Source organism: Daphnia pulicaria, chromosome 1, assembly GCF_021234035.1.
Source record: "Daphnia pulicaria isolate SC F1-1A chromosome 1, SC_F0-13Bv2, whole genome shotgun sequence".
Taxonomy (NCBI): domain Eukaryota; kingdom Metazoa; phylum Arthropoda; class Branchiopoda; order Diplostraca; family Daphniidae; genus Daphnia; species Daphnia pulicaria.
Window position 1 is genome coordinate 38,679,149 of NC_060913.1, and position 27,661 is coordinate 38,706,809.

Sequence of the window (27,661 nt, forward strand, 5' to 3'; positions counted from 1 at the left end):
GTAATGCAAAGAAATTTAGCTAGATCTGATGAGGTTAGGATGGCCGAGCGCTCTAAGGCACCAGACTCAAGAAAATACATATTCAAAAAAAATACATATTCAAACGCAATACAACGTAATACAATTGTTGACCTGGTATAAATCGCCTATGGCAAGGAACTATTGAATGAGTTAGAAGAGTTTTAATGTCACATCTGTTAGGCAAAGGAATTTAGGTACACCTGATGTGGTCAGGATGGCCGAGCGGTCTAAGGCGCCAGACTCAAGGACATAAATCTTGCTTCAAAAAAAAAAATTGCAGTATTCTGGTCTTCAATGAAGGCGTGGGTTCAAATCCCACTCCTGTTAAACATATAAATATCTGAATACACATGATCATCGCATTGCAACATAATTAGAGAGGTTGCTTTGATATAGTGATAGAGAATGCTTAATGTACCACGATACAAGGTCACCAAGTGGTAATACTGGTCGATGTTCTGTAATTTAAAAAGATGTGACAATACGGAAATCATGACGCTAACTTACGTCAAGCGATGGTGGTATAGTGGTTAGCATATTTGCCTTCCAAGCAATTGACCTGAGTTCGATTCTCGGCCATCGCAGTTTAGCAATCTTGCTATTTCTTAGCAGACTAGTCAACCTACGGAATTGGAGTCAATTTACACAAATGTTACTCTTTAGGTAAAATATAGTTGTTCATTTCTTTTTCGTTCACACATGAATAATTGACATAGATGTAATTTCTTATTCCTTGGCGATATTTCTTGCAAAGAAACCATTTTATGATGGAGTCTCGATGGAAACATGCCGATGTACTTAGTATATCCAATGTACTAGAAAGATTTTGGCTCGTATGTATGTAAGTTAAGCCGATTGCAATAGTTCTGGAAACGCAGAAACTGTTTGCCAGATGTATTTGACAAAAATGGCCAAAACTTGCAAAATTTTCCAGTTCCTCTTTTCCCATACCGGGAATTGAACCCGGGCCTCCTGGGTGAGAGCCAGGTATCCTATCCAGTAGACAATATGGGAGTAAATCGCTTGAAAAATACATATTCCAAATCAATACAACATAATACAATTGTTGTCCTGGTATAAACAGCCTAGGGCAAGGAACTCTTGGATAAGTTAGAAGAGTTTAAATCCCACATCTGTAATGCAAAGAAATTTAGCTAGATCTGATGAGGTTAGGATGGCCGAGCGCTCTAAGGCACCAGACTCAAGAAAATACATATTCAAAAAAAAATACATATTCAAACGCAATACAACGTAATACAATTGTTGACCTGGTATAAATCGCCTATGGCAAGGAACTATTGAATGAGTTAGAAGAGTTTTAATGTCACATCTGTTGGGCAAAGGAATTTAGGTACACCTGATGTGGTCAGGATGGCCGAGCGGTCTAAGGCGCCAGACTCAAGGACATAAACCTTGCTTCAAAAAAAAAAATTGCAGTATTCTGGTCTTCAATGAAGGCGTGGGTTCAAATCCCACTCCTGACAAACATATAAATATCTGAATACACATGATCATCGCATTGCAACATAATTAGAGAGGTTGCTTTGATATAGTGATAGAGAATGCTTAATGTACCACGATACAAGGTCACCAAGTGGTAATACTGGTCGATGTTCTGTAATTTAAAAAGATGTGACAATACGGAAATCATGACGCTAACTTACATCAAGCGATGGTGGTATAGTGGTTAGCATAGTTGCCTTCCAAGCAATTGACCTGAGTTCGATTCTCGGCCATCGCAGTTTAGCAATCTTGCTATTTCTTAGCAGACTAGTCAACCTACGGAATTGGAGTCAATATACACAAATGTTACTCTTTAGGTAAAATATAGTTGTTCATTTCTTTTTCGTTCACACATGAATAATTGACATAGATGTAATTTCTTATTCCTTGGCGATATTTCTTGCAAAGAAACCATTTTATGATGGAGTCTCGATGGAAACATGCCGATGTACTTAGTATATCCAATGTACTAGAAAGATTTTGGCTCGTATGTATGTAAGTTAAGCCGATTGCAATAGTTCTGGAAACCCAGAAACTGTTTGCCAGATGTATTTGACAAAAATGGCCAAAACTTGCAAAATATTCCAGTTCCTCTTTTCCCATACCGGGAATTGAACCCTGGCCTCCTGGGTGAGAGCCAGGTATCCTAACCACTAGACAATATGGGAATAAATCGCTTGAAAAATACATATTCCAAATCAATACAACATAATACAATTGTTGTCCTGGTATAAACAGCCTAGGGCAAGGAACTCTTGGATAAGTTAGAAGAGTTTAAATCCCACATCTGTAATGCAAAGAAATTTAGCTAGATCTGATGAGGTTAGGATGGCCGAGCGCTCTAAGGCACCAGACTCAAAAAAATTCATATTCAAAAAAAATACATATTCAAACGCAATACAACGTAATACAATTGTTGACCTGGTATAAATCGCCTATGGCAAGGAACTATTGAATGAGTTAGAAGAGTTTTAATGTCACATCTGTTGGGCAAAGGAATTTAGGTACACCTGATGTGGTCAGGATGGCCGAGCGGTCTAAGGCGCCAGACTCAAGGACATAAACCTTGCTTCAAAAAAAAAAATTGCAGTATTCTGGTCTTCAATGAAGGCGTGGGTTCAAATCCCACTCCTGACAAACATATAAATATCTGAATACACATGATCATCGCATTGCAACATAATTAGAGAGGTTGTTTTGATATAGTGATAGAGAATGCTTAATGTACCACGATACAAGGTCACCAAGTGGTAATACTGGTCGATGTTCTGTAATTTAAAAAGATGTGACAATACGGAAATCATGACGCTAACTTACGTCAAGCGATGGTGGTATAGTGGTTAGCATAGTTGCCTTCCAAGCAATTGACCTGAGTTCGATTCTCGGCCATCGCAGTTTAGCAATCTTGCTATTTCTTAGCAGACTAGTCAACCTACGGAATTGGAGTCAATTTACACAAATGTTACTCTTTAGGTAAAATATAGTTGTTCATTTCTTTTTCGTTCACACATGAATAATTGACATAGATGTAATTTCTTATTCCTTGGCGATATTTCTTGCAAAGAAACCATTTTATGATGGAGTCTCGATGGAAACATGCCGATGTACTTAGTATATCCAATGTACTAGAAAGATTTTGGCTCGTATGTATGTAAGTTAAGCCGATTGCAATAGTTCTGGAAACGCAGAAACTGTTTGCCAGATGTATTTGACAAAAATGGCCAAAACTTGCAAAATATTCCAGTTCCTCTTTTCCCATACCTGGAATTGAACCCGGGCCTCCTGGGTGAGAGCCAGGTATCCTAACCACTAGACAATATGGGATTAAATCGCTTGAAAAATACATATTCCAAATCAATACAACATAATACAATTGTTGTCCTGGTATAAACAGCCTAGGGCAAGGAACTCTTGGATAAGTTAGAAGAGTTTAAATCCCACATCTGTAATGCAAAGAAATTTAGCTAGATCTGATGAGGTTAGGATGGCCGAGCGCTCTAAGGCACCAGACTCAAGAAAATACATATTCAAAAAAAATACATATTCAAACGCAATACAACGTAATACAATTGTTGACCTGGTATAAATCGCCTATGGCAAGGAACTCTTGAATGAGTTAGAAGAGTTTTAATGTCACATCTGTTGGGGAAAAGGAATTTAGGTACACCTGATGTGGTCAGGATGGCCGAGCGGTCTAAGGCGCCAGACTCAAGGACATAAACCTTGCTTCTAAAAAAGAAGTTATAGTATTCTGGTCTTCAATGAAGGCGTGGGTTCAAATCCCACTCCTGGCAAACATATAAATATCTGAATACACATGATCATCGCATTGCAACATAATTAGAGAGGTTGTTTTGATATAGTGATAGAGAATGCTTAATGTACCACGATACAAGGTCACCAAGTGGTAATACTGGTCGATGTCTTGTAATTTAAAAAGATGTGACAATACGGAAATCATGACGCTAACTTACGTCAAGCGATGGTGGTATAGTGGTTAGCATACTTGCCTTCCAAAGCAATTGACCCGAGTTCGATTCTCGGCCATCGCAGTTTAGCAATCTTGCTATTTCTTAGCAGACTAGTCAACCTACGGATTTGAAGTCAATTTACACAAATGTTACTCTTTAGGTAAAATATAGTTGTTCATTTCTTTTTCGTTCACACATGAATAATTGACATAGATGTAATTTCTTATTCCTTGGCGATATTTCTTGCAAAGAAACCATTTTATGATGGAGTCTCGATGGAAACATGCCGATGTACTTAGTATATCCAATGTACTAGAAAGATTTTGGCTCGTATGTATGTAAGTTAAGCCGATTGCAATAGTTCTGGAAACCCAGAAACTGTTTGCCAGATGTATTTGACAAAAATGGCCAAAACTTGCAAAATTTTCCAGTTCCTCTTTTCCCATACCGGGAATTGAACCCGGGCCTCCTGGGTGAGGGCCAGGTATCCTAACCAGTAGACAATATGGGAGTAAATCGCTTGAAAAATACATATTCCAAATCAATACAACATAATACAATTGTTGTCCTGGTATAAACAGCCTAGGGCAAGGAACTCTTGGATAAGTTAGAAGAGTTTAAATCCCACATCTGTAATGCAAAGAAATTTAGCTAGATCTGATGAGGTCAGGATGGCCGAGCGCTCTAAGGCACCAGACTCAAGAAAATACATATTCAAAAAAAATACATATTCAAACGCAATACAACGTAATACAATTGTTGACCTGGTATAAATCGCCTATGGCAAGGAACTCTTGAATGAGTTAGAAGAGTTTTAATGTCACATCTGTTAGGCAAAGGAATTTAGGTACACTTGATGTGGTCAGGATGGCCGAGCGGTCTAAGGCGCCAGACTCAAGGACATAAACCTTGCTTCAATAAAAGAAGTTGCAGTATTCTGGTCTTCAATGAAGGCGTGGGTTCAAATCCCACTCCTGACAAACATATAAATATCTGAATACACATGATCATCGCATTGCAACATAATTAGAGAGGTTGTTTTGATATAGTGATAGAGAATGCTTAATGTACCACGATACAAGGTCACCAAGTGGTAATACTGGTCGATGTTCTGTAATTTAAAAAGATGTGACAATACGGAAATCATGACGCTAACTTACGTCAAGCGATGGTGTTAAGTGGTTAGCATAGTTGCCTTCCAAAGCAATAGACCCGAGTTCGATTCTCGGCCATCGCAGTTTAGCAATCTTGCTATTTCTTAGCAGACTAGTCAACCTACGGATTTGAAGTCAATTTACACAAATGTTACTCTTTAGGTAAAATATAGTTGTTCATTTCTTTTTCGTTCACACATGAATAATTGACATAGATGTAATTTCTTATTCCTTGGCGATATTTCTTGCAAAGAAACCATTTTATGATGGAGTCTCGATGGAAACATGCCGATGTACTTAGTATATCCAATGTACTAGAAAGATTTTGGCTCGTATGTATGTAAGTTAAGCCGATTGCAATAGTTCTGGAAACGCAGAAACTGTTTGCCAGATGTATTTGACAAAAATGGCCAAAACTTGCAAAATTTTCCAATTCCTCTTTTCCCATACCGGGAATTGAACCCGGGCCTCCTGGGTGAGAGCCAGGTATCCTATCCAGTAGACAATATGGGAGTAAATCGCTTGAAAAATACATATTCCAAATCAATACAACATAATACAATTGTTGTCCTGGTATAAACAGCCTAGGGCAAGGAACTCTTGGATAAGTTAGAAGAGTTTAAATCCCACATCTGTAATGCAAAGAAATTTAGCTAGATCTGATGAGGTTAGGATGGCCGAGCGCTCTAAGGCACCAGACTCAAGAAAATACATATTCAAAAAAAATACATATTCAAACGCAATACAACGTAATACAATTGTTGACCTGGTATAAATCGCCTATGGCAAGGAACTCTTGAATGAGTTAGAAGAGTTTTAATGTCACATCTGTTGGGGAAAAGGAATTTAGGTACACCTGATGTGGTCAGGATGGCCGAGCGGTCTAAGGCGCCAGACTCAAGGACATAAACCTTGCTTCTAAAAAAGAAGTTATAGTATTCTGGTCTTCAATGAAGGCGTGGGTTCAAATCCCACTCCTGGCAAACATATAAATATCTGAATACACATGATCATCGCATTGCAACATAATTAGAGAGGTTGTTTTGATATAGTGATAGAGAATGCTTAATGTACCACGATACAAGGTCACCAAGTGGTAATACTGGTCGATGTCTTGTAATTTAAAAAGATGTGACAATACGGAAATCATGACGCTAACTTACGTCAAGCGATGGTGGTATAGTGGTTAGCATACTTGCCTTCCAAAGCAATTGACCCGAGTTCGATTCTCGGCCATCGCAGTTTAGCAATCTTGCTATTTCTTAGCAGACTAGTCAACCTACGGATTTGAAGTCAATTTACACAAATGTTACTCTTTAGGTAAAATATAGTTGTTCATTTCTTTTTCGTTCACACATGAATAATTGACATAGATGTAATTTCTTATTCCTTGGCGATATTTCTTGCAAAGAAACCATTTTATGATGGAGTCTCGATGGAAACATGCCGATGTACTTAGTATATCCAATGTACTAGAAAGATTTTGGCTCGTATGTATGTAAGTTAAGCCGATTGCAATAGTTCTGGAAACCCAGAAACTGTTTGCCAGATGTATTTGACAAAAATGGCCAAAACTTGCAAAATTTTCCAGTTCCTCTTTTCCCATACCGGGAATTGAACCCGGGCCTCCTGGGTGAGGGCCAGGTATCCTAACCAGTAGACAATATGGGAGTAAATCGCTTGAAAAATACATATTCCAAATCAATACAACATAATACAATTGTTGTCCTGGTATAAACAGCCTAGGGCAAGGAACTCTTGGATAAGTTAGAAGAGTTTAAATCCCACATCTGTAATGCAAAGAAATTTAGCTAGATCTGATGAGGTCAGGATGGCCGAGCGCTCTAAGGCACCAGACTCAAGAAAATACATATTCAAAAAAAATACATATTCAAACGCAATACAACGTAATACAATTGTTGACCTGGTATAAATCGCCTATGGCAAGGAACTCTTGAATGAGTTAGAAGAGTTTTAATGTCACATCTGTTAGGCAAAGGAATTTAGGTACACTTGATGTGGTCAGGATGGCCGAGCGGTCTAAGGCGCCAGACTCAAGGACATAAACCTTGCTTCAATAAAAGAAGTTGCAGTATTCTGGTCTTCAATGAAGGCGTGGGTTCAAATCCCACTCCTGACAAACATATAAATATCTGAATACACATGATCATCGCATTGCAACATAATTAGAGAGGTTGTTTTGATATAGTGATAGAGAATGCTTAATGTACTACGATACAAGGTCACCAAGTGGTAATACTGGTCGATGTTCTGTAATTTAAAAAGATGTGACAATACGGAAATCATGACGCTAACTTACGTCAAGCGATGGTGTTAAGTGGTTAGCATAGTTGCCTTCCAAAGCAATAGACCCGAGTTCGATTCTCGGCCATCGCAGTTTAGCAATCTTGCTATTTCTTAGCAGACTAGTCAACCTACGGATTTGAAGTCAATTTACACAAATGTTACTCTTTAGGTAAAATATAGTTGTTCATTTCTTTTTCGTTCACACATGAATAATTGACATAGATGTAATTTCTTATTCCTTGGCGATATTTCTTGCAAAGAAACCATTTTATGATGGAGTCTCGATGGAAACATGCCGATGTACTTAGTATATCCAATGTACTAGAAAGATTTTGGCTCGTATGTATGTAAGTTAAGCCGATTGCAATAGTTCTGGAAACGCAGAAACTGTTTGCCAGATGTATTTGACAAAAATGGCCAAAACTTGCAAAATTTTCCAATTCCTCTTTTCCCATACCGGGAATTGAACCCGGGCCTCCTGGGTGAGAGCCAGGTATCCTATCCAGTAGACAATATGGGAGTAAATCGCTTGAAAAATACATATTCCAAATCAATACAACATAATACAATTGTTGTCCTGGTATAAACAGCCTAGGGCAAGGAACTCTTGGATAAGTTAGAAGAGTTTAAATCCCACATCTGTAATGCAAAGAAATTTAGCTAGATCTGATGAGGTTAGGATGGCCGAGCGCTCTAAGGCACCAGACTCAAGAAAATACATATTCAAAAAAAATACATATTCAAACGCAATACAACGTAATACAATTGTTGACCTGGTATAAATCGCCTATGGCAAGGAACTCTTGAATGAGTTAGAAGAGTTTTAATGTCACATCTGTTGGGGAAAAGGAATTTAGGTACACCTGATGTGGTCAGGATGGCCGAGCGGTCTAAGGCGCCAGACTCAAGGACATAAACCTTGCTTCTAAAAAAGAAGTTATAGTATTCTGGTCTTCAATGAAGGCGTGGGTTCAAATCCCACTCCTGGCAAACATATAAATATCTGAATACACATGATCATCGCATTGCAACATAATTAGAGAGGTTGTTTTGATATAGTGATAGAGAATGCTTAATGTACCACGATACAAGGTCACCAAGTGGTAATACTGGTCGATGTCTTGTAATTTAAAAAGATGTGACAATACGGAAATCATGACGCTAACTTACGTCAAGCGATGGTGGTATAGTGGTTAGCATACTTGCCTTCCAAAGCAATTGACCCGAGTTCGATTCTCGGCCATCGCAGTTTAGCAATCTTGCTATTTCTTAGCAGACTAGTCAACCTACGGATTTGAAGTCAATTTACACAAATGTTACTCTTTCGGTAAAATATAGTTGTTCATTTCTTTTTCGTTCACACATGAATAATTGACATAGATGTAATTTCTTATTCCTTGGCGATATTTCTTGCAAAGAAACCATTTTATGATGGAGTCTCGATGGAAACATGCCGATGTACTTAGTATATCCAATGTACTAGAAAGATTTTGGCTCGTATGTATGTAAGTTAAGCCGATTGCAATAGTTCTGGAAACCCAGAAACTGTTTGCCAGATGTATTTGACAAAAATGGCCAAAACTTGCAAAATTTTCCAGTTCCTCTTTTCCCATACCGGGAATTGAACCCGGGCCTCCTGGGTGAGGGCCAGGTATCCTAACCAGTAGACAATATGGGAGTAAATCGCTTGAAAAATACATATTCCAAATCAATACAACATAATACAATTGTTGTCCTGGTATAAACAGCCTAGGGCAAGGAACTCTTGGATAAGTTAGAAGAGTTTAAATCCCACATCTGTAATGCAAAGAAATTTAGCTAGATCTGATGAGGTCAGGATGGCCGAGCGCTCTAAGGCACCAGACTCAAGAAAATACATATTCAAAAAAAATACATATTCAAACGCAATACAACGTAATACAATTGTTGACCTGGTATAAATCGCCTATGGCAAGGAACTCTTGAATGACTTAGAAGAGTTTTAATGTCACATCTGTTAGGCAAAGGAATTTAGGTACACTTGATGTGGTCAGGATGGCCGAGCGGTCTAAGGCGCCAGACTCAAGGACATAAACCTTGCTTCAATAAAAGAAGTTGCAGTATTCTGGTCTTCAATGAAGGCGTGGGTTCAAATCCCACTCCTGACAAACATATAAATATCTGAATACACATGATCATCGCATTGCAACATAATTAGAGAGGTTGTTTTGATATAGTGATAGAGAATGCTTAATGTACCACGATACAAGGTCACCAAGTGGTAATACTGGTCGATGTTCTGTAATTTAAAAAGATGTGACAATACGGAAATCATGACGCTAACTTACGTCAAGCGATGGTGTTAAGTGGTTAGCATAGTTGCCTTCCAAAGCAATAGACCCGAGTTCGATTCTCGGCCATCGCAGTTTAGCAATCTTGCTATTTCTTAGCAGACTAGTCAACCTACGGATTTGAAGTCAATTTACACAAATGTTACTCTTTAGGTAAAATATAGTTGTTCATTTCTTTTTCGTTCACACATGAATAATTGACATAGATGTAATTTCTTATTCCTTGGCGATATTTCTTGCAAAGAAACCATTTTATGATGGAGTCTCGATGGAAACATGCCGATGTACTTAGTATATCCAATGTACTAGAAAGATTTTGGCTCGTATGTATGTAAGTTAAGCCGATTGCAATAGTTCTGGAAACGCAGAAACTGTTTGCCAGATGTATTTGACAAAAATGGCCAAAACTTGCAAAATTTTCCAATTCCTCTTTTCCCATACCGGGAATTGAACCCGGGCCTCCTGGGTGAGAGCCAGGTATCCTATCCAGTAGACAATATGGGAGTAAATCGCTTGAAAAATACATATTCCAAATCAATACAACATAATACAATTGTTGTCCTGGTATAAACAGCCTAGGGCAAGGAACTCTTGGATAAGTTAGAAGAGTTTAAATCCCACATCTGTAATGCAAAGGAATTTAGCTAGATCTGATGAGGTCAGGATGGCCGAGCGCTCTAAGGCACCAGACTCAAGAAAATACATATTCAAAAAAAATACATATTCAAACGCAATACAACGTAATACAATTGTTGACCTGGTATAAATCGCCTATGGCAAGGAACTCTTGAATGAGTTAGAAGAGTTTTAATGTCACATCCGTTTTGCAAAGGAATTTAGGTACACCTGATGTGGTCAGGATGGCCGAGCGGTCTAAGGCGCCAGACTCAAGGACATAAACCTTGCTTCAATAAAAGAAGTTGCAGTATTCTGGTCTTCAATGAAGGCGTGGGTTCAAATCCCACTCCTGACAAACATATAAATATCTGAATACACATGATCATCGCATTGCAACATAATTAGAGAGGTTGTTTTGATATAGTGATAGAGAATGCTTAATGTACCACGATACAAGGTCACCAAGTGGTAATACTGGTCGATGTTCTGTAATTTAAAAAGATGTGACAATACGGAAATCATGACGCTAACTTACGTCAAGCGATGGTGGTATAGTGGTTAGCATAGTTGCCTTCCAAGCAATTGACCCGAGTTCGATTCTTGGCCATCGCAGTTTAGCAATCTTGCTATTTCTTAGCAGACTAGTCAACCTACGGAATTGAAGTCAATATACACAAATGTTACTCTTTAGGTAAAATATAGTTGTTCATTTCTTTTTCGTTCACACATGAATAATTGACATAGATGTAATTTCTTATTCCTTGGCGATATTTCTTGCAAAGAAACCATTTTATGATGGAGTCTCGATGGAAACATGCCGATGTACTTAGTATATCCAATGTACTAGAAAGATTTTGGCTCGTATGTATGTAAGTTAAGCCGATTGCAATAGTTCTGGAAACCCAGAAACTGTTTGCCAGATGTATTTGACAAAAATGGCCAAAACTTGCAAAATTTTCCAGTTCCTCTTTTCCCATACCGGGAATTGAACCCGGGCCTCCTGGGTGAGGGCCAGGTATCCTAACCAGTAGACAATATGGGAATAAATCGCTTGAAAAATACATATTCCAAATCAATACAACATAATACAATTGTTGTCCTGGTATAAACAGCCTAGGGCAAGGAACTCTTGGATAAGTTAGAAGAGTTTAAATCCCACGTCTGTAATGCAAAGAAATTTAGCTAGATCTGATGAGGTCAGGATGGCCGAGCGCTCTAAGGCACCAGACTCAAGAAAATACATATTCAAAAAAAATACATATTCAAACGCAATACAACGTAATACAATTGTTGACCTGGTATAAATCGCCTATGGCAAGGAACTCTTGAATGAGTTAGAAGAGTTTTAATGTCACATCTGTTGGGCAAAGGAATTTAGGTACACTTGATGTGGTCAGGATGGCCGAGCGGTCTAAGGCGCCAGACTCAAGGACATAACTTTGCTACAATAAAAGAAGTTGCAGTATTCTGGTCTTCAATGAAGGCGTGGGTTCAAATCCCACTCCTGACAAACATATAGATATCTGAATACACATGATCATCGCATTGCAACATAATTAGAGAGGTTGTTTTGATATAGTGATAGAGAATGCTTAATGTACCACGATACAAGGTCACCAAGTGGTAATACTGGTCGATGTTCTGTAATTTAAAAAGATGTGACAATACGGAAATCATGACGCTAACTTACGTCAAGCGATGGTGGTATAGTGGTTAGCATAGTTGCCTTCCAAGCAATTGACCCGAGTTCGATTCTCGGCCATCGCATTTCTTAGCAGACTAGTCAACCTACGGAATTGAAGTCAATATACACAAATGTTACTCTTTAGGTAAAATATAGTTGTTCATTTCTTTTTCGTTCACACATGAATAATTGACATAGATGTAATTTCTTATTCCTTGGCGATATTTCTTGCAAAGAAACCATTTTATGATGGAGTCTCGATGGAAACATGCCGATGTACTTAGTATATCCAATGTACTAGAAAGATTTTGGCTCGTATGTATGTAAGTTAAGCTGATTGCAATAGTTCTGGAAACGCAGAAACTGTTTGCCAGATGTATTTGACAAAAATGGCCAAAACTTGCAAAATATTCCAGTTCCTCTTTTCCCATACCGGGAATTGAACCCGGGCCTCCTGGGTGAGAGCCAGGTATCCTAACCACTAGACAATATGGGAATAAATCGCTTGAAAAATACATATTCCAAATCAATACAACATAATACAATTGTTGTCCTGGTATAAACAGCCTAGGGCAAGGAACTCTTGGATAAGTTAGAAGAGTTTAAATCCCACATCTGTAATGCAAAGAAATTTAGCTAGATCTGATGAGGTCAGGATGGCCGAGCGCTCTAAGGCACCAGACTCAAAAAAATTCATATTAAAAAAAAATACATATTCAAACGCAATACAACGTAATACAATTGTTGACCTGGTATAAATCGCCTATGGCAAGGAACTCTTGAATGAGTTAGAAGAGTTTTAATGTCACATCTGTTGGGCAAAGGAATTTAGGTACACCTGATGTGGTCAGGATGGCCGAGCGGTCCAAGGCGCCAGACTCAAGGACATAAACCTTGCTTCAATAAAAGAAGTTGCAGTATTCTGTTCTTCAATGAAGGCGTGGGTTCAAATCCCACTCCTGACAAACATATAAATATCTGAATACACATGATCATCGCATTGCAACATAATTAGAGAGGTTGTTTTGATATAGTGATAGAGAATGCTTAATGTACCACGATACAAGGTCACCAAGTGGTAATACTGGTCGATGTTCTGTAATTTAAAAAGATGTGACAATACGGAAATCATGACGCTAACTTACATCAAGCGATGGTGGTATAGTGGTTAGCATAGTTGCCTTCCAAAGCAATAGACCCGAGTTCGATTCTCGGCCATCGCAGTTTAGCAATCTTGCTATTTCTTAGCAGACTAGTCAACCTACGGATTTGAAGTCAATTTACACAAATGTTACTCTTTAGGTAAAATATAGTTGTTCATTTCTTTTTCGTTCACACATGAATAATTGACATAGATGTAATTTCTTATTCCTTGGCGATATTTCTTGCAAAGAAACCATTTTATGATGGAGTCTCGATGGAAACATGCCGATGTACTTAGTATATCCAATGTACTAGAAAGATTTTGGCTCGTATGTATGTAAGTTAAGCCGATTGCAATAGTTCTGGAAACGCAGAAACTGTTTGCCAGATGTATTTGACAAAAATGGCCAAAACTTGCAAAATTTTACAGTTCCTCTTTTCCCATACCGGGAATTGAACCCGGGCCTCCTGGGTGAGAGCCAGGTATCCTATCCAGTAGACAATATGGGAGTAAATCGCTTGAAAAATACATATTCCAAATCAATACAACATAATACAATTGTTGTCCTGGTATAAACAGCCTAGGGCAAGGAACTCTTGGATAAGTTAGAAGAGTTTAAATCCCACATCTGTAATGCAAAGAAATTTAGCTAGATCTGATGAGGTCAGGATGGCCGAGCGCTCTAAGGCACCAGACTCAAGAAAATACATATTCAAAAAAAATACATATTCAAACGCAATACAACGTAATACAATTGTTGACCTGGTATAAATCGCCTGTGGCAAGGAACTCTTGAATGAGTTAGAAGAGTTTTAATGTCACATCTGTTGGGCAAAGGAATTTAGGTACACTTGATGTGGTCAGGATGGCCGAGCGGTCTAAGGCGCCAGACTCAAGGACATAAACCTTGCTTCAATAAAAGAAGTTGCAGTATTCTGGTCTTCAATGAAGGCGTGGGTTCAAATCCCACTCCTGGCAAACATATAAATATCTGAATACACATGATCATCGCATTGCAACATAATTAGAGAGGTTGTTTTGATATAGTGATAGAGAATGCTTAATGTACCACGATACAAGGTCACCAAGTGGTAATACTGGTCGATGTTCTGTAATTTAAAAAGATGTGACAATACGGAAATCATGACGCTAACTTACGTCAAGCGATGGTGGTATAGTGGTTAGCATAGTTGCCTTCCAAGCAATTGACCCGAGTTCGATTCTCGGCCATCGCAGTTTAGCAATCTTGCTATTTCTTAGCAGACTAGTCAACCTACGGAATTGAAGTCAATATACACAAATGTTACTCTTTAGGTAAAATATAGTTGTTCATTTCTTTTTCGTTCACACATGAATAATTGACATAGATGTAATTTCTTATTCCTTGGCGATATTTCTTGCAAAGAAACCATTTTATGATGGAGTCTCGATGGAAACATGCCGATGTACTTAGTATATCCAATGTACTAGAAAGATTTTGGCTCGTATGTATGTAAGTTAAGCCGATTGCAATAGTTCTGGAAACCCAGAAACTGTTTGCCAGATGTATTTGACAAAAATGGCCAAAACTTGCAAAATATTCCAGTTTCTCTTTTCCCATACCGGGAATTGAACCCGGGCCTCCTGGGTGAGAGCCAGGTATCCTAACCACTAGACAATATGGGAATAAATCGCTTGAAAAATACATATTCCAAATCAATACAACATAATACAATTGTTGTCCTGGTATAAACAGCCTAGGGCAAGGAACTCTTGGATAAGTTAGAAGAGTTTAAATCCCACATCTGTAATGCAAAGAAATTTAGCTAGATCTGATGAGGTCAGGATGGCCGAGCGCTCTAAGGCACCAGACTCAAAAAAATTCATATTAAAAAAAAATACATATTCAAACGCAATACAACGTAATACAATTGTTGACCTGGTATAAATCGCCTATGGCAAGGAACTCTTGAATGAGTTAGAAGAGTTTTAATGTCACATCTGTTGGGCAAAGGAATTTAGGTACACCTGATGTGGTCAGGATGGCCGAGCGGTCTAAGGCGCCAGACTCAAGGACATAAACCTTGCTTCAATAAAAGAAGTTGCAGTATTCTGTTCTTCAATGAAGGCGTGGGTTCAAATCCCACTCCTGACAAACATATAAATATCTGAATACACATGATCATCGCATTGCAACATAATTAGAGAGGTTGTTTTGATATAGTGATAGAGAATGCTTAATGTACCACGATACAAGGTCACCAAGTGGTAATACTGGTCGATGTTCTGTAATTTAAAAAGATGTGACAATACGGAAATCATGACGCTAACTTACGTCAAGCGATGGTGGTATAGTGGTTAGCATAGTTGCCTTCCAAAGCAATAGACCCGAGTTCGATTCTCGGCCATCGCAGTTTAGCAATCTTGCTATTTCTTAGCAGACTAGTCAACCTACGGATTTGAAGTCAATTTACACAAATGTTACTCTTTAGGTAAAATATAGTTGTTCATTTCTTTTTCGTTCACACATGAATAATTGACATAGATGTAATTTCTTATTCCTTGGCGATATTTCTTGCAAAGAAACCATTTTATGATGGAGTCTCGATGGAAACATGCCGATGTACTTAGTATATCCAATGTACTAGAAAGATTTTGGCTCGTATGTATGTAAGTTAAGCCGATTGCAATAGTTCTGGAAACCCAGAAACTGTTTGCCAGATGTATTTGACAAAAATGGCCAAAACTTGCAAAATTTTACAGTTCCTCTTTTCCCATACCGGGAATTGAACCCGGGCCTCCTGGGTGAGAGCCAGGTATCCTATCCAGTAGACAATATGGGAGTAAATCGCTTGAAAAATACATATTCCAAATCAATACAACATAATACAATTGTTGTCCTGGTATAAACAGCCTAGGGCAAGGAACTCTTGGATAAGTTAGAAGAGTTTAAATCCCACATCTGTAATGCAAAGAAATTTAGCTAGATCTGATGAGGTCAGGATGGCCGAGCGCTCTAAGGCACCAGACTCAAGAAAATACATATTCAAAAAAAATACATATTCAAACGCAATACAACGTAATACAATTGTTGACCTGGTATAAATCGCCTATGGCAAGGAACTCTTGAATGAGTTAGAAGAGTTTTAATGTCACATCTGTTGGGCAAAGGAATTTAGGTACACTTGATGTGGTCAGGATGGCCGAGCGGTCTAAGGCGCCAGACTCAAGGACATAAACCTTGCTTCAATAAAAGAAGTTGCAGTATTCTGGTCTTCAATGAAGGCGTGGGTTCAAATCCCACTCCTGACAAACATATAAATATCTGAATACACATGATCATCGCATTGCAACATAATTAGAGAGGTTGTTTTGATATAGTGATAGAGAATGCTTAATGTACCACGATACAAGGTCACCAAGTGGTAATACTGGTCGATGTTCTGTAATTTAAAAAGATGTGACAATACGGAAATCATGACGCTAACTTACGTCAAGCGATGGTGGTATAGTGGTTAGCATAGTTGCCTTCCAAGCAATTGACCCGAGTTCGATTCTCGGCCATCGCAGTTTAGCAATCTTGCTATTTCTTAGCAGACTAGTCAACCTACGGAATTGAAGTCAATATACACAAATGTTACTCTTTAGGTAAAATATAGTTGTTCATTTCTTTTTCGTTCACACATGAATAATTGACATAGATGTAATTTCTTATTCCTTGGCGATATTTCTTGCAAAGAAACCATTTTATGATGGAGTCTCGATGGAAACATGCCGATGTACTTAGTATATCCAATGTACTAGAAAGATTTTGGCTCGTATGTATGTAAGTTAAGCCGATTGCAATAGTTCTGGAAACGCAGAAACTGTTTGCCAGATGTATTTGACAAAAATGGCCAAAACTTGCAAAATTTTCCAGTTCCTCTTTTCCCATACCGGGAATTGAACCCGGGCCTCCTGGGTGAGAGCCAGGTATCCTATCCAGTAGACAATATGGGAGTAAATCGCTTGAAAAATACATATTCCAAATCAATACAACATAATACAATTGTTGTCCTGGTATAAACAGCCTAGGGCAAGGAACTCTTGGATAAGTTAGAAGAGTTTAAATCCCACATCTGTAATGCAAAGGAATTTAGCTAGATCTGATGAGGTCAGGATGGCCGAGCGCTCTAAGGCACCAGACTCAAGAAAATACATATTCAAAAAAAATACATATTCAAACGCAATACAACGTAATACAATTGTTGACCTGGTATAAATCGCCTATGGCAAGGAACTCTTGAATGAGTTAGAAGAGTTTTAATGTCACATCCGTTTTCCAAAGGAATTTAGGTACACCTGATGTGGTCAGGATGGCCGAGCGGTCTAAGGCGCCAGACTCAAGGACATAAACCTTGCTTCAATAAAAGAAGTTGCAGTATTCTGTTCTTCAATGAAGGCGTGGGTTCAAATCCCACTCCTGACAAACATATAAATATCTGAATACACATGATCATCGCATTGCAACATAATTAGAGAGGTTGTTTTGATATAGTGATAGAGAATGCTTAATGTACCACGATACAAGGTCACCAAGTGGTAATACTGGTCGATGTTCTGTAATTTAAAAAGATGTGACAATACGGAAATCATGACGCTAACTTACGTCAAGCGATGGTGGTATAGTGGTTAGCATAGTTGCCTTCCAAGCAATTGACCCGAGTTCGATTCTCGGCCATCGCAGTTTAGCAATCTTGCTATTTCTTAGCAGACTAGTCAACCTACGGAATTGAAGTCAATATACACAAATGTTACTCTTTAGGTAAAATATAGTTGTTCATTTCTTTTTCGTTCACACATGAATAATTGACATAGATGTAATTTCTTATTCCTTGGCGATATTTCTTGCAAAGAAACCATTTTATGATGGAGTCTCGATGGAAACATGCCGATGTACTTAGTATATCCAATGTACTAGAAAGATTTTGGCTCGTATGTATGTAAGTTAAGCCGATTGCAATAGTTCTGGAAACGCAGAAACTGTTTGCCAGATGTATTTGACAAAAATGGCCAAAACTTGCAAAATATTCCGGTTCCTCTTTTCCCATACCGGGAATTGAACCCGGGCCTCCTGGGTGAGAGCCAGGTATCCTAACCACTAGACAATATGGGAATAAATCGCTTGAAAAATACATATTCCAAATCAATACAACATAATACAATTGTTGTCCTGGTATAAACAGCCTAGGGCAAGGAACTCTTGGATAAGTTAGAAGAGTTTAAATCCCACATCTGTAATGCAAAGAAATTTAGCTAGATCTGATGAGGTCAGGATGGCCGAGCGCTCTAAGGCACCAGACTCAAAAAAATTCATATTCAAAAAAAATACATATTCAAACGCAATACAACGTAATACAATTGTTGACCTGGTATAAATCGCCTATGGCAAGGAACTCTTGAATGAGTTAGAAGAGTTTTAATGTCACATCTGTTCGGCAAAGGAATTTAGGTACCCCTGATGTGGTCAGGATGGCCGAGCGGTCTAAGGCGCCAGACTCAAGGACATAAACCTTGCTTCAATAAAAGAAGTTATAGTATTCTGGTCTTCAATGAAGGCGTGGGTTCAAATCCCACTCCTGGCAAACATATTAATATCTGAATACACATGATCATCGCATTGCAACATAATTAGAGAGGTTGTTTTGATATAGTGATAGAGAATGCTTAATGTACCACGATACAAGGTCACCAAGTGGTAATACTGGTCGATGTCTTGTAATTTAAAAAGATGTGACAATACGGAAATCATGACGCTAACTTCCGTCAAGCGATGGTGGTATAGTGGTTAGCATAGTTGCCTTCCAAAGCAATTGACCCGAGTTCGATTCTCGGCCATCGCAGTTTAGCAATCTTGCTATTTCTTAGCAGACTAGTCAACCTACGGATTTGAAGTCAATTTACACAAATGTTACTCTTTAGGTAAAATATAGTTGTTCATTTCTTTTTCGTTCACACATGAATAATTGACATAGATGTAATTTCTTATTCCTTGGCGATATTTCTTGCAAAGAAACCATTTTATGATGGAGTCTCGATGGAAACATGCCGATGTACTTAGTATATCCAATGTACTAGAAAGATTTTGGCTCGTATGTATGTAAGTTAAGCCGATTGCAATAGTTCTGGAAACCCAGAAACTGTTTGCCAGATGTATTTGACAAAAATGGCCAAAACTTGCAAAATTTTCCAGTTCCTCTTTTCCCATACCGGGAATTGAACCCGGGCCTCCTGGGTAAGGGCCAGGTATCCTAACCAGTAGACAATATGGGAGTAAATCGCTTGAAAAATACATATTCCAAATCAATACAACATAATACAATTGTTGTCCTGGTATAAACAGCCTAGGGCAAGGAACTCTTGGATAAGTTAGAAGAGTTTAAATCCCACATCTGTAATGCAAAGAAATTTAGCTAGATCTGATGAGGTCAGGATGGCCGAGCGCTCTAAGGCACCAGACTCAAGAAAATACATATTCAAAAAAAATACATATTCAAACGCAATACAACGTAATACAATTGTTGACCTGGTATAAATCGCCTATGGCAAGGAACTCTTGAATGAGTTAGAAGAGTTTTAATGTCACATCTGTTGGGCAAAGGAATTTAGGTACACTTGATGTGGTCAGGATGGCCGAGCGGTCTAAGGCGCCAGACTCAAGGACATAATCCTTGCTTCAATAAAAGAAGTTGCAGTATTCTGGTCTTCAATGAAGGCGTGGGTTCAAATCCCACTCCTGGCAAACATATAAATATCTGAATACACATGATCATCGCATTGCAACATAATTAGAGAGGTTGTTTTGATATAGTGATAGAGAATGCTTAATGTACCACGATACAAGGTCACCAAGTGGTAATACTGGTCGATGTTCTGTAATTTAAAAAGATGTGACAATACGGAAATCATGACGCTAACTTACGTCAAGCGATGGTGGTATAGTGGTTAGCATAGTTGCCTTCCAAGCAATTGACCCGAGTTCGATTCTCGGCCATCGCAGTTTAGCAATCTTGCTATTTCTTAGCAGACTAGTCAACCTACGGAATTGAAGTCAATATACACAAATGTTACTCTTTAGGTAAAATATAGTTGTTCATTTCTTTTTCGTTCACACATGAATAATTGACATAGAAGTAATTTCTTATTCCTTGGCGATATTTCTTGCAAAGAAACCATTTTATGATGGAGTCTCGATGGAAACATGCCGATGTACTTAGTATATCCAATGTACTAGAAAGATTTTGGCTCGTATGTATGTAAGTTAAGCCGATTGCAATAGTTCTCGAAACCCAGAAACTGTTTGCCAGATGTATTTGACAAAAATGGCCAAAACTTGCAAAATTTTCCAGTTCCTCTTTTCCCATACCGGGAATTGAACCCGGGCCTCCTGGGTGAGGGCCAGGTATCCTAACCAGTAGACAATATGGGAATAAATCGCTTGAAAAATACATATTCCAAATCAATACAACATAATACAATTGTTGTCCTGGTATAAACAGCCTAGGGCAAGGAACTCTTGGATAAGTTAGAAGAGTTTAAATCCCACATCTGTAATGCAAAGAAATTTAGCTAGATCTGATGAGGTCAGGATGGCCGAGCGCTCTAAGGCACCAGACTCAAGAAAATACATATTCAAAAAAAATTCATATTCAAACGCAATACAACGTAATACAATTGTTGACCTGGTATAAATCGCCTATGGCAAGGAACTCTTGAATGAGTTAGAAGAGTTTTAATGTCACATCTGTTGGGCAAAGGAATTTAGGTACACTTGATGTGGTCAGGATGGCCGAGCGGTCTAAGGCGCCAGACTCAAGGACATAAACTTTGCTTCAATAAAAGAAGTTGCAGTATTCTGGTCTTCAATGAAGGCGTGGGTTCAAATCCCACTCCTGACAAACATATAAATATCTGAATACACATGATCATCGCATTGCAACATAATTAGAGAGGTTGTTTTGATATAGTGATAGAGAATGCTTAATGTACCACGATACAAGGTCACCAAGTGGTAATACTGGTCGATGTTCTGTAATTTAAAAAGATGTGACAATACGGAAATCATGACGCTAACTTACGTCAAGCGATGGTGGTATAGTGGTTAGCATAGTTGCCTTCCAAGCAATTGACCCGAGTTCGATTCTCGGCCATCGCAGTTTAGCAATCTTGCTATTTCTTAGCAGACTAGTCAACCTACGGAATTGAAGTCAATATACACAAATGTTACTCTTTAGGTAAAATATAGTTGTTCATTTCTTTTTCGTTCACACATGAATAATTGACATAGATGTAATTTCTTATTCCTTGGCGATATTTCTTGCAAAGAAACCATTTTATGATGGAGTCTCGATGGAAACATGCCGATGTACTTAGTATATCCAATGTACTAGAAAGATTTTGGCTCGTATGTATGTAAGTTAAGCCGATTGCAATAGTTCTGGAAACCCAGAAACTGTTTGCCAGATGTATTTGACAAAAATAGCCAAAACTTGCAAAATTTTCCAGTTCCTCTTTTCCCATACCGGGAATTGAACCCGGGCCTCCTGGGTGAGAGTAAGGTATCCTAACCACTAGACAATATGGGAGTAAATCGCTTGAAAAATACATATTCCAAATCAATACAACATAATACAATTGTTGTCCTGGTATAAACAACCTAGGGCAAGGAACTCTTGGATAAGTTAGAAGAGTTTAAATCCCACATCTGTAATGCAAAGAAATTTAGCTAGATCTGATGAGGTCAGGATGGCCGAGCGCTCTAAGGCACCAGACTCAAGAAAATACATATTCAAAAAAAAATACATATTCAAACGCAATACAACGTAATACAATTGTTGACCTGGTATAAATCGCCTATGGCAAGGAACTCTTGAATGAGTTAGAAGAGTTTTAATGTCACATCTGTTGGGCAAAGGAATTTAGGTACACCTGATGTGGTCAGGATGGCCGAGCGGTCTAAGGCGCCAGACTCAAGGACATAAACCTTGCTTCAATAAAAGAAGTTGCAGTATTCTGGTCTTCAATGAAGGCGTGGGTTCAAATCCCACTCCTGACAAACATATAAATATCTGAATACACATGATCATCGCATTGCAACATAATTAGAGAGGTTGTTTTGATATAGTGATAGAGAATGCTTAATGTACCACGATACAAGGTCACCAAGTGGTAATACTGGTCGATGTTCTGTAATTTAAAAAGATGTGACAATACGGAAATCATGACGCTAACTTACGTCAAGCGATGGTGGTATAGTGGTTAGCATAGTTGCCTTCCAAGCAATTGACCCGAGTTCGATTCTCGGCCATCGCAGTTTAGCAATCTTGCTATTTCTTAGCAGACTAGTCAACCTACGGAATTGAAGTCAATATACACAAATGTTACTCTTTAGGTAAAATATAGTTGTTCATTTCTTTTTCGTTCACACATGAATAATTGACATAGATGTAATTTCTTATTCCTTGGCGATATTTCTTGCAAAGAAACCATTTTATGATGGAGTCTCGATGGAAACATGCCGATGTACTTAGTATATCCAATGTACTAGAAAGATTTTGGCTCGTATGTATGTAAGTTAAGCCGATTGCAATAGTTCTGGAAACGCAGAAACTGTTTGCCAGATGTATTTGACAAAAATGGCCAAAACTTGCAAAATATTCCAGTTCCTCTTTTCCCATACCGGGAATTGAACCCGGGCCTCCTGGGTGAGAGCCAGGTATCCTATCCAGTAGACAATATGGGAGTAAATCGCTTGAAAAATACATATTCCAAATCAATACAACATAATACAATTGTTGTCCTGGTATAAACAGCCTAGGGCAAGGAACTCTTGGATAAGTTAGAAGAGTTTAAATCCCACATCTGTAATGCAAAGAAATTTAGCTAGATCTGATGAGGTTAGGATGGCCGAGCGCTCTAAGGCACCAGACTCAAGAAAATACATATTCAAAAAAAATACATATTCAAACGCAATACAACGTAATACAATTGTTGACCTGGTATAAATCGCCTATGGCAAGGAACTCTTGAATGAGTTAGAAGAGTTTTAATGTCACATCTGTTGGGCAAAGGAATTTAGGTACACCTGATGTGGTCAGGATGGCCGAGCGGTCTAAGGCGCCAGACTCAAGGACATAAACCTTGCTTCTATAAAAGAAGTTGCAGTATTCTGGTCTTCAATGAAGGCGTGGGTTCAAATCCCACTCCTGACAAACATATAAATATCTGAAAACACATGATCATCGCATTGCAACATAATTAGAGAGGTTGCTTTGATATAGTGATAGAGAATGCTTAATGTACCACGATACAAGGTCACCAAGTGGTAATACTGGTCGATGTTCTGTAATTTAAAAAGATGTGACAATACCGAAATCATGACGCTAACTTACGTCAAGCGATGGTGGTATAGTGGTTAGCATAGTTGCCTTCCAAGCAATTGACCTGAGTTCGATTCTCGGCCATCGCAGTTTAGCAATCTTGCTATTTCTTAGCAGACTAGTCAACCTACGGAATTGAAGTCAATATACACAAATGTTACTCTTTAGGTAAAATATAGTTGTTCATTTCTTTTTCGTTCACACATGAATAATTGACATAGATGTAATTTCTTATTCCTTGGCGATATTTCTTGCAAAGAAACCATTTTATGATGGAGTCTCGATGGAAACATGCCGATGTACTTAGTATATCCAATGTACTAGAAAGATTTTGGCTCGTATGTATGTAAGTTAAGCCGATTGCAATAGTTCTGGAAACCCAGAAACTGTTTGCCAGATGTATTTGACAAAAATAGCCAAAACTTGCAAAATTTTCCAGTTCCTCTTTTCCCATACCGGGAATTGAACCCGGGCCTCCTGGGTGAGAGTAAGGTATCCTAACCACTAGACAATATGGGAGTAAATCGCTTGAAAAATACATATTCCAAATCAATACAACATAATACAATTGTTGTCCTGGTATAAACAACCTAGGGCAAGGAACTCTTGGATAAGTTAGAAGAGTTTAAATCCCACATCTGTAATGCAAAGAAATTTAGCTAGATCTGATGAGGTCAGGATGGCCGAGCGCTCTAAGGCACCAGACTCAAGAAAATACATATTCAAAAAAAAATACATATTCAAACGCAATACAACGTAATACAATTGTTGACCTGGTATAAATCGCCTATGGCAAGGAACTCTTGAATGAGTTAGAAGAGTTTTAATGTCACATCTGTTGGGCAAAGGAATTTAGGTACACCTGATGTGGTCAGAATGGCCGAGCGGTCTAAGGCGCCAGACTCAAGGACATAAACCTTGCTTCAATAAAAGAAGTTGCAGTATTCTGGTCTTCAATGAAGGCGTGGGTTCAAATCCCACTCCTGACAAACATATAAATATCTGAATACACATGATCATCGCATTGCAACATAATTAGAGAGGTTGTTTTGATATAGTGATAGAGAATGCTTAATGTACCACGATACAAGGTCACCAAGTGGTAATACTGGTCGATGTTCTGTAATTTAAAAAGATGTGACAATACGGAAATCATGACGCTAACTTACGTCAAGCGATGGTGGTATAGTGGTTAGCATAGTTGCCTTCCAAGCAATTGACCCGAGTTCGATTCTCGGCCATCGCAGTTTAGCAATCTTGCTATTTCTTAGCAGACTAGTCAACCTACGGAATTGAAGTCAATATACACAAATGTTACTCTTTAGGTAAAATATAGTTGTTCATTTCTTTTTCGTTCACACATGAATAATTGACATAGATGTAATTTCTTATTCCTTGGCGATATTTCTTGCAAAGAAACCATTTTATGATGGAGTCTCGATGGAAACATGCCGATGTACTTAGTATATCCAATGTACTAGAAAGATTTTGGCTCGTATGTATGTAAGTTAAGCCGATTGCAATAGTTCTGGAAACGCAGAAACTGTTTGCCAGATGTATTTGACAAAAATGGCCAAAACTTGCAAAATATTCCAGTTCCTCTTTTCCCATACCGGGAATTGAACCCGGGCCTCCTGGGTGAGAGCCAGGTATCCTATCCAGTAGACAATATGGGAGTAAATCGCTTGAAAAATACATATTCCAAATCAATACAACATAATACAATTGTTGTCCTGGTATAAACAGCCTAGGGCAAGGAACTCTTGGATAAGTTAGAAGAGTTTAAATCCCACATCTGTAATGCAAAGAAATTTAGCTAGATCTGATGAGGTTAGGATGGCCGAGCGCTCTAAGGCACCAGACTCAAGAAAATACATATTCAAAAAAAAATACATATTCAAACGCAATACAACGTAATACAATTGTTGACCTGGTATAAATCGCCTATGGCAAGGAACTCTTGAATGAGTTAGAAGAGTTTTAATGTCACATCTGTTGGGCAAAGGAATTTAGGTACACCTGATGTGGTCAGGATGGCCGAGCGGTCTAGGGCGCCAGACTCAAGGACATAAACCTTGCTTCTATAAAAGAAGTTGCAGTATTCTGGTCTTCAATGAAGGCGTGGGTTCAAATCCCACTCCTGACAAACATATAAATATCTGAAAACACATGATCATCGCATTGCAACATAATTAGAGAGGTTGCTTTGATATAGTGATAGAGAATGCTTAATGTACCACGATACAAGGTCACCAAGTGGTAATACTGGTCGATGTTCTGTAATTTAAAAAGATGTGACAATACCGAAATCATGACGCTAACTTACGTCAAGCGATGGTGGTATAGTGGTTAGCATAGTTGCCTTCCAAGCAATTGACCTGAGTTCGATTCTCGGCCATCGCAGTTTAGCAATCTTGCTATTTCTTAGCAGACTAGTCAACCTACGGAATTGAAGTCAATATACACAAATGTTACTCTTTAGGTAAAATATAGTTGTTCATTTCTTTTTCGTTCACACATGAATAATTGACATAGATGTAATTTCTTATTCCTTGGCGATATTTCTTGCAAAGAAACCATTTTATGATGGAGTCTCGATGGAAACATGCCGATGTACTTAGTATATCCAATGTACTAGAAAGATTTTGGCTCGTATGTATGTAAGTTAAGCCGATTGCAATAGTTCTGGAAACGCAGAAACTGTTTGCCAGATGTATTTGACAAAAATGGCCAAAACTTGCAAAATTTTCCAGTTCCTCTTTTCCCATACCGGGAATTGAACCCGGGCCTCCTGGGTGAGAGCCAGGTATCCTAACCACTAGACAATATGGGATTAAATCGCTTGAAAAATACATATTCCAAATCAATACAACATAATACAATTGTTGTCCTGGTATAAACAGCCTAGGGCAAGGAACTCTTGGATAAGTTAGAAGAGTTTAAATCCCACATCTGTAATGCAAAGAAATTTAGCTAGATCTGATGAGGTCAGGATGGCCGAGCGCTCTAAGGCACCAGACTCAAGAAAATACATATTCAAAAAAAATACATATTCAAACGCAATACAACGTAATACAATTGTTGACCTGGTATAAATCGCCTATGGCAAGGAACTCTTGAATGAGTTAGAAGAGTTTTAATGTCACATCTGTTGGGCAAAGGAATTTAGGTACACCTGATGTGGTCAGGATGGCCGAGCGGTCTAAGGCGCCAGACTCAAGGACATAAACCTTGCTTCAATAAAAGAAGTTGCAGTATTCTGGTCTTCAATGAAGGCGTGGGTTCAAATCCCACTCCTGACAAACATATAAATATCTGAATACACATGATCATCGCATTGCAACATAATTAGAGAGGTTGTTTTGATATAGTGATAGAGAATGCTTAATGTACCACGATACAAGGTCACCAAGTGGTAATACTGGTCGATGTTCTGTAATTTAAAAAGATGTGACAATACGGAAATCATGACGCTAACTTACGTCAAGCGATGGTGGTATAGTGTTTAGCATAGTTGCCTTCCAAGCAATTGACCCGAGTTCGATTCTCGGCCATCGCAGTTTAGCAATCTTGCTATTTCTTAGCAGACTAGTCAACCTACGGAATTGAAGTCAATATACACAAATGTTACTCTTTAGGTAAAATATAGTTGTTCATTTCTTTTTCGTTCACACATGAATAATTGACATAGATGTAATTTCTTATTCCTTGGCGATATTTCTTGCAAAGAAACCATTTTATGATAGAGTCTCGATGGAAACATGCCGATGTACTTAGTATATCCAATGTACTAGAAAGATTTTGGCTCGTATGTATGTAAGTTAAGCCGATTGCAATAGTTCTGGAAACGCAGAAACTGTTTGCCAGATGTATTTGACAAAAATGGCCAAAACTTGCAAAATTTTCCAGTTCCTCTTTTCCCATACCGGGAATTGAACCCGGGCCTCCTGGGTGAGAGCCAGGTATCCTATCCAGTAGACAATATGGGAGTAAATCGCTTGAAAAATACATATTCCAAATCAATACAACATA

The 27,661-nt window shown here is 38.4% G+C and overlaps 62 non-coding genes across 62 annotated transcripts; 39 read left to right on the forward strand and 23 right to left on the reverse strand.

The window, feature by feature from the left end:
* The first annotated feature begins 533 nt into the window (after positions 1-533).
* Trnag-ucc lies at positions 534-605 on the forward strand. Its single transcript has one exon. It is a non-coding gene; the product is annotated as a tRNA-Gly (tRNA).
* Positions 606-963: 358 nt separating this feature from the next.
* Positions 964-1,035, reverse strand: Trnae-cuc. The gene has a single exon. It is a non-coding gene; the product is annotated as a tRNA-Glu (tRNA).
* A 351-nt stretch (positions 1,036-1,386) lies between these two features.
* On the forward strand, positions 1,387-1,505 carry Trnal-caa. Its single transcript has 2 exons — positions 1,387-1,424; positions 1,461-1,505. It is a non-coding gene; the product is annotated as a tRNA-Leu (tRNA).
* Positions 1,506-1,690: 185 nt separating this feature from the next.
* On the forward strand, positions 1,691-1,762 carry Trnag-ucc. The gene has a single exon. It is a non-coding gene; the product is annotated as a tRNA-Gly (tRNA).
* Positions 1,763-2,120: 358 nt separating this feature from the next.
* Positions 2,121-2,192, reverse strand: Trnae-cuc. Its single transcript has one exon. It is a non-coding gene; the product is annotated as a tRNA-Glu (tRNA).
* A 350-nt stretch (positions 2,193-2,542) lies between these two features.
* Positions 2,543-2,661, forward strand: Trnal-caa. The gene is made up of 2 exons: positions 2,543-2,580; positions 2,617-2,661. It is a non-coding gene; the product is annotated as a tRNA-Leu (tRNA).
* A 185-nt stretch (positions 2,662-2,846) lies between these two features.
* Trnag-ucc lies at positions 2,847-2,918 on the forward strand. Its single transcript has one exon. It is a non-coding gene; the product is annotated as a tRNA-Gly (tRNA).
* A 358-nt stretch (positions 2,919-3,276) lies between these two features.
* Positions 3,277-3,348, reverse strand: Trnae-cuc. Its single transcript has one exon. It is a non-coding gene; the product is annotated as a tRNA-Glu (tRNA).
* A 351-nt stretch (positions 3,349-3,699) lies between these two features.
* Positions 3,700-3,818, forward strand: Trnal-caa. The gene is made up of 2 exons: positions 3,700-3,737; positions 3,774-3,818. It is a non-coding gene; the product is annotated as a tRNA-Leu (tRNA).
* A 185-nt stretch (positions 3,819-4,003) lies between these two features.
* Trnag-ucc lies at positions 4,004-4,076 on the forward strand. Its single transcript has one exon. It is a non-coding gene; the product is annotated as a tRNA-Gly (tRNA).
* Positions 4,077-4,434: 358 nt separating this feature from the next.
* On the reverse strand, positions 4,435-4,506 carry Trnae-cuc. Its single transcript has one exon. It is a non-coding gene; the product is annotated as a tRNA-Glu (tRNA).
* Positions 4,507-4,856: 350 nt separating this feature from the next.
* Positions 4,857-4,975, forward strand: Trnal-caa. The gene is made up of 2 exons: positions 4,857-4,894; positions 4,931-4,975. It is a non-coding gene; the product is annotated as a tRNA-Leu (tRNA).
* Positions 4,976-5,590: 615 nt separating this feature from the next.
* Positions 5,591-5,662, reverse strand: Trnae-cuc. The gene has a single exon. It is a non-coding gene; the product is annotated as a tRNA-Glu (tRNA).
* Positions 5,663-6,013: 351 nt separating this feature from the next.
* Positions 6,014-6,132, forward strand: Trnal-caa. The gene is made up of 2 exons: positions 6,014-6,051; positions 6,088-6,132. It is a non-coding gene; the product is annotated as a tRNA-Leu (tRNA).
* Positions 6,133-6,317: 185 nt separating this feature from the next.
* Trnag-ucc lies at positions 6,318-6,390 on the forward strand. Its single transcript has one exon. It is a non-coding gene; the product is annotated as a tRNA-Gly (tRNA).
* A 358-nt stretch (positions 6,391-6,748) lies between these two features.
* Positions 6,749-6,820, reverse strand: Trnae-cuc. Its single transcript has one exon. It is a non-coding gene; the product is annotated as a tRNA-Glu (tRNA).
* A 350-nt stretch (positions 6,821-7,170) lies between these two features.
* On the forward strand, positions 7,171-7,289 carry Trnal-caa. The gene is made up of 2 exons: positions 7,171-7,208; positions 7,245-7,289. It is a non-coding gene; the product is annotated as a tRNA-Leu (tRNA).
* A 615-nt stretch (positions 7,290-7,904) lies between these two features.
* Positions 7,905-7,976, reverse strand: Trnae-cuc. The gene has a single exon. It is a non-coding gene; the product is annotated as a tRNA-Glu (tRNA).
* Positions 7,977-8,327: 351 nt separating this feature from the next.
* Positions 8,328-8,446, forward strand: Trnal-caa. The gene is made up of 2 exons: positions 8,328-8,365; positions 8,402-8,446. It is a non-coding gene; the product is annotated as a tRNA-Leu (tRNA).
* A 185-nt stretch (positions 8,447-8,631) lies between these two features.
* Trnag-ucc lies at positions 8,632-8,704 on the forward strand. The gene has a single exon. It is a non-coding gene; the product is annotated as a tRNA-Gly (tRNA).
* A 358-nt stretch (positions 8,705-9,062) lies between these two features.
* On the reverse strand, positions 9,063-9,134 carry Trnae-cuc. The gene has a single exon. It is a non-coding gene; the product is annotated as a tRNA-Glu (tRNA).
* A 350-nt stretch (positions 9,135-9,484) lies between these two features.
* Trnal-caa lies at positions 9,485-9,603 on the forward strand. Its single transcript has 2 exons — positions 9,485-9,522; positions 9,559-9,603. It is a non-coding gene; the product is annotated as a tRNA-Leu (tRNA).
* A 615-nt stretch (positions 9,604-10,218) lies between these two features.
* Trnae-cuc lies at positions 10,219-10,290 on the reverse strand. The gene has a single exon. It is a non-coding gene; the product is annotated as a tRNA-Glu (tRNA).
* A 350-nt stretch (positions 10,291-10,640) lies between these two features.
* Trnal-caa lies at positions 10,641-10,759 on the forward strand. Its single transcript has 2 exons — positions 10,641-10,678; positions 10,715-10,759. It is a non-coding gene; the product is annotated as a tRNA-Leu (tRNA).
* Positions 10,760-10,944: 185 nt separating this feature from the next.
* On the forward strand, positions 10,945-11,016 carry Trnag-ucc. The gene has a single exon. It is a non-coding gene; the product is annotated as a tRNA-Gly (tRNA).
* A 358-nt stretch (positions 11,017-11,374) lies between these two features.
* Trnae-cuc lies at positions 11,375-11,446 on the reverse strand. Its single transcript has one exon. It is a non-coding gene; the product is annotated as a tRNA-Glu (tRNA).
* Positions 11,447-11,796: 350 nt separating this feature from the next.
* Positions 11,797-11,914, forward strand: Trnal-caa. The gene is made up of 2 exons: positions 11,797-11,834; positions 11,870-11,914. It is a non-coding gene; the product is annotated as a tRNA-Leu (tRNA).
* A 185-nt stretch (positions 11,915-12,099) lies between these two features.
* Trnag-ucc lies at positions 12,100-12,171 on the forward strand. The gene has a single exon. It is a non-coding gene; the product is annotated as a tRNA-Gly (tRNA).
* Positions 12,172-12,512: 341 nt separating this feature from the next.
* Trnae-cuc lies at positions 12,513-12,584 on the reverse strand. Its single transcript has one exon. It is a non-coding gene; the product is annotated as a tRNA-Glu (tRNA).
* A 654-nt stretch (positions 12,585-13,238) lies between these two features.
* Trnag-ucc lies at positions 13,239-13,311 on the forward strand. Its single transcript has one exon. It is a non-coding gene; the product is annotated as a tRNA-Gly (tRNA).
* Positions 13,312-13,669: 358 nt separating this feature from the next.
* Positions 13,670-13,741, reverse strand: Trnae-cuc. Its single transcript has one exon. It is a non-coding gene; the product is annotated as a tRNA-Glu (tRNA).
* Positions 13,742-14,091: 350 nt separating this feature from the next.
* On the forward strand, positions 14,092-14,210 carry Trnal-caa. The gene is made up of 2 exons: positions 14,092-14,129; positions 14,166-14,210. It is a non-coding gene; the product is annotated as a tRNA-Leu (tRNA).
* A 185-nt stretch (positions 14,211-14,395) lies between these two features.
* Positions 14,396-14,467, forward strand: Trnag-ucc. Its single transcript has one exon. It is a non-coding gene; the product is annotated as a tRNA-Gly (tRNA).
* A 358-nt stretch (positions 14,468-14,825) lies between these two features.
* Trnae-cuc lies at positions 14,826-14,897 on the reverse strand. The gene has a single exon. It is a non-coding gene; the product is annotated as a tRNA-Glu (tRNA).
* A 654-nt stretch (positions 14,898-15,551) lies between these two features.
* Trnag-ucc lies at positions 15,552-15,624 on the forward strand. The gene has a single exon. It is a non-coding gene; the product is annotated as a tRNA-Gly (tRNA).
* A 358-nt stretch (positions 15,625-15,982) lies between these two features.
* Positions 15,983-16,054, reverse strand: Trnae-cuc. The gene has a single exon. It is a non-coding gene; the product is annotated as a tRNA-Glu (tRNA).
* Positions 16,055-16,404: 350 nt separating this feature from the next.
* Positions 16,405-16,523, forward strand: Trnal-caa. The gene is made up of 2 exons: positions 16,405-16,442; positions 16,479-16,523. It is a non-coding gene; the product is annotated as a tRNA-Leu (tRNA).
* A 185-nt stretch (positions 16,524-16,708) lies between these two features.
* On the forward strand, positions 16,709-16,780 carry Trnag-ucc. The gene has a single exon. It is a non-coding gene; the product is annotated as a tRNA-Gly (tRNA).
* A 358-nt stretch (positions 16,781-17,138) lies between these two features.
* On the reverse strand, positions 17,139-17,210 carry Trnae-cuc. The gene has a single exon. It is a non-coding gene; the product is annotated as a tRNA-Glu (tRNA).
* Positions 17,211-17,864: 654 nt separating this feature from the next.
* On the forward strand, positions 17,865-17,936 carry Trnag-ucc. The gene has a single exon. It is a non-coding gene; the product is annotated as a tRNA-Gly (tRNA).
* Positions 17,937-18,294: 358 nt separating this feature from the next.
* Positions 18,295-18,366, reverse strand: Trnae-cuc. Its single transcript has one exon. It is a non-coding gene; the product is annotated as a tRNA-Glu (tRNA).
* A 350-nt stretch (positions 18,367-18,716) lies between these two features.
* On the forward strand, positions 18,717-18,835 carry Trnal-caa. The gene is made up of 2 exons: positions 18,717-18,754; positions 18,791-18,835. It is a non-coding gene; the product is annotated as a tRNA-Leu (tRNA).
* Positions 18,836-19,020: 185 nt separating this feature from the next.
* On the forward strand, positions 19,021-19,093 carry Trnag-ucc. The gene has a single exon. It is a non-coding gene; the product is annotated as a tRNA-Gly (tRNA).
* Positions 19,094-19,873: 780 nt separating this feature from the next.
* On the forward strand, positions 19,874-19,992 carry Trnal-caa. The gene is made up of 2 exons: positions 19,874-19,911; positions 19,948-19,992. It is a non-coding gene; the product is annotated as a tRNA-Leu (tRNA).
* Positions 19,993-20,177: 185 nt separating this feature from the next.
* On the forward strand, positions 20,178-20,249 carry Trnag-ucc. Its single transcript has one exon. It is a non-coding gene; the product is annotated as a tRNA-Gly (tRNA).
* Positions 20,250-20,607: 358 nt separating this feature from the next.
* On the reverse strand, positions 20,608-20,679 carry Trnae-cuc. The gene has a single exon. It is a non-coding gene; the product is annotated as a tRNA-Glu (tRNA).
* Positions 20,680-21,029: 350 nt separating this feature from the next.
* On the forward strand, positions 21,030-21,148 carry Trnal-caa. Its single transcript has 2 exons — positions 21,030-21,067; positions 21,104-21,148. It is a non-coding gene; the product is annotated as a tRNA-Leu (tRNA).
* Positions 21,149-21,333: 185 nt separating this feature from the next.
* Positions 21,334-21,405, forward strand: Trnag-ucc. The gene has a single exon. It is a non-coding gene; the product is annotated as a tRNA-Gly (tRNA).
* Positions 21,406-21,763: 358 nt separating this feature from the next.
* Trnae-cuc lies at positions 21,764-21,835 on the reverse strand. The gene has a single exon. It is a non-coding gene; the product is annotated as a tRNA-Glu (tRNA).
* Positions 21,836-22,186: 351 nt separating this feature from the next.
* Positions 22,187-22,305, forward strand: Trnal-caa. The gene is made up of 2 exons: positions 22,187-22,224; positions 22,261-22,305. It is a non-coding gene; the product is annotated as a tRNA-Leu (tRNA).
* A 185-nt stretch (positions 22,306-22,490) lies between these two features.
* Trnag-ucc lies at positions 22,491-22,562 on the forward strand. Its single transcript has one exon. It is a non-coding gene; the product is annotated as a tRNA-Gly (tRNA).
* A 358-nt stretch (positions 22,563-22,920) lies between these two features.
* Trnae-cuc lies at positions 22,921-22,992 on the reverse strand. Its single transcript has one exon. It is a non-coding gene; the product is annotated as a tRNA-Glu (tRNA).
* Positions 22,993-23,342: 350 nt separating this feature from the next.
* On the forward strand, positions 23,343-23,461 carry Trnal-caa. The gene is made up of 2 exons: positions 23,343-23,380; positions 23,417-23,461. It is a non-coding gene; the product is annotated as a tRNA-Leu (tRNA).
* Positions 23,462-23,646: 185 nt separating this feature from the next.
* On the forward strand, positions 23,647-23,718 carry Trnag-ucc. Its single transcript has one exon. It is a non-coding gene; the product is annotated as a tRNA-Gly (tRNA).
* A 358-nt stretch (positions 23,719-24,076) lies between these two features.
* Trnae-cuc lies at positions 24,077-24,148 on the reverse strand. The gene has a single exon. It is a non-coding gene; the product is annotated as a tRNA-Glu (tRNA).
* Positions 24,149-24,803: 655 nt separating this feature from the next.
* Positions 24,804-24,875, forward strand: Trnag-ucc. The gene has a single exon. It is a non-coding gene; the product is annotated as a tRNA-Gly (tRNA).
* A 358-nt stretch (positions 24,876-25,233) lies between these two features.
* Positions 25,234-25,305, reverse strand: Trnae-cuc. The gene has a single exon. It is a non-coding gene; the product is annotated as a tRNA-Glu (tRNA).
* A 655-nt stretch (positions 25,306-25,960) lies between these two features.
* Positions 25,961-26,032, forward strand: Trnag-ucc. Its single transcript has one exon. It is a non-coding gene; the product is annotated as a tRNA-Gly (tRNA).
* A 358-nt stretch (positions 26,033-26,390) lies between these two features.
* Positions 26,391-26,462, reverse strand: Trnae-cuc. The gene has a single exon. It is a non-coding gene; the product is annotated as a tRNA-Glu (tRNA).
* Positions 26,463-26,812: 350 nt separating this feature from the next.
* Trnal-caa lies at positions 26,813-26,931 on the forward strand. The gene is made up of 2 exons: positions 26,813-26,850; positions 26,887-26,931. It is a non-coding gene; the product is annotated as a tRNA-Leu (tRNA).
* Positions 26,932-27,116: 185 nt separating this feature from the next.
* Trnag-ucc lies at positions 27,117-27,188 on the forward strand. The gene has a single exon. It is a non-coding gene; the product is annotated as a tRNA-Gly (tRNA).
* A 358-nt stretch (positions 27,189-27,546) lies between these two features.
* On the reverse strand, positions 27,547-27,618 carry Trnae-cuc. The gene has a single exon. It is a non-coding gene; the product is annotated as a tRNA-Glu (tRNA).
* Between the last annotated feature and the right edge of the window lie 43 nt (positions 27,619-27,661).